The following is a 2,014-nucleotide window of genomic DNA, read 5'->3' as shown; positions in this document are numbered from 1 at the left end:
GTGATGTGTGAGGTGTGTGATAAATGCCTCGTTGCAACCCTTCTTCCTTCCCCAGGGTCCAGAGAGGAGCTGTATTTAGAGCACTTTCAGTGCTGCTGCTTTAATTTCTGCTCCCTCTGATGAACCCTTCCTCCTATCAGTCTCCCATGGATTTGTTACAAACTGTTTTATAGTAAGCATTTAATAAAACGAAACAGTAATGTCCCCAGACTTGTTTGTGACCCATGGAGCCTCCTTTCCTTAACTCCTCTTAAAAAGTTTGGAGTTTTCCATAACTCTGCTGCCACTCGTTTAGTCCCAGTGCCTTCTGATGGTTTCCATGCAGTTATTTCCAATTTGTACTCTTGAATCCAACACTTATTTGGTTGTAAACTAGCTGAAGGATTCTGACAAGGTAAGCTTTGAGCTATGCGCTCCACAATAATAGTAATGAAAAACAAAAACCTTACATACGTTTTTATAAGTTAAAGATATGAGATTATATCTGCAGTAGGGGATATGCTGATAGTCCCTGTTCCTCCCTGACACAGAAGTGAATTTCCACGTTTTTTTCCTAATTCCCTGGCTGTGCCGAGGCTCTCCTGGCCCCAGAAGGATGGGAAAGTAACACATCAAAGCTTGCAAGGGCACAACAGCAAGAAACCAGGAACAATGGGTGAGCACATCGTGCAATTAATGCTACGTGCCTAAAGCAGCAGCAGGAGGCTTTAAGAGGAGTTAGTGTCAAGACGTTGGCAGGTCTCACGTCGTAACAAAAGATGCGACGGCACCTTACGTGCGAGCTTCAACAGCTTGCAAAACAGTGGGGTAAACTCCTGAACAAGATGTTATTTTGTTTTTCAGCTAAAAAATAATGGCATTGGTCAAGCCCAAAGCAGAATGGCACAGTGAATCGCTTTCGCCTGAAGCTGCCACTCCAGCCCAGCCCCTGTCCATGCCTTAAATTCCTGTTCAATGCCTTATTTTACCAATAACTGAGTCCCAGCGCTGAGCTTAAAGCCAAGGACATGCCACATACCTCCAGCTGACACCTGCAGCCTTCCAAAACCCAACCTAGAGTAGCCCTGCTCCAAGCGGTCACGTTACATTCACCCCCCAAAATAATCACTCCCCTTGTAGCTTTACATAAATATCCTTGGTATAAAACAACACGGCATTAATTACAGCCTGCCTGGCTTTACTGAGACCATCCAGCAAATGAAAACTAATGAAAACTTCCCCAAAGCCCAGGCCTCAGAAGACGTTTGCTCCTCTGAAAGCTTTCCCGAGCCTCCCAGTGCTTGCAGCCATAGTGATTGCTTTCCCAGCGCAGCGTAACGCCCAGCTGTGTGAAATTTCAGCCCTGTCATCCCGTTAGCTTTCCCCTGTGAGAACCCAGCACCGAGCAGAGCTTTGTGTTCCTGCAGCTCCTGAGAGCGCGGCCCTGAGCCCTGCTGGAAAACCAGCACGGGCCGAGCGGCCTAGGTGAGACGCTGCTGGAGCACCTCCATGCCAGGCCCCATCCACCACTTCCCTGGGGAAACCAGCTCTGGAAATCCTCCCTCACGAAGGCCTCCTACCTCCAAAGACCACTTTTCAGCCCCCAAAACATAAATCTCACACACAAATCTCACCCTGTGCAAGAGGCGGGCAGGCACGCTAGCACCCATCTATCTGTAAATATCCTACGTTTTACTTCAACCACACATCTAAAGGCACATCTTTTTGGAAAAATAAGAGCAGGGGAAGCACGAGCTGAGCACAGATAGCTCTTGAACATGCTCAGTGGGTGCTGAAGGCTGTGGTCCCTGCCGCCCAGGAGCCCTGCACCTCAACGCCTGGTAAATAATTTCCCAAACAGGACGGCTTGCTGCATAGCTGGTGGGTTTTTATGTGTTGCTTACCGTTAAGCAATAGGCTGAGCACACAGAAAGAACTTAATGGGGTGAATCATCAGGTAAAAAAAGCCTAAAATCTGATCAGAGCGACACGCGGCACGGTCTGGGCAGGGCTGGATCTGCAGCACGCTGCCGGC

This window comes from Anas acuta, chromosome 6, assembly GCF_963932015.1.
Source record: "Anas acuta chromosome 6, bAnaAcu1.1, whole genome shotgun sequence".
Classification (NCBI taxonomy): domain Eukaryota; kingdom Metazoa; phylum Chordata; class Aves; order Anseriformes; family Anatidae; genus Anas; species Anas acuta.
This window is presented reverse-complemented; position numbering follows the sequence as displayed.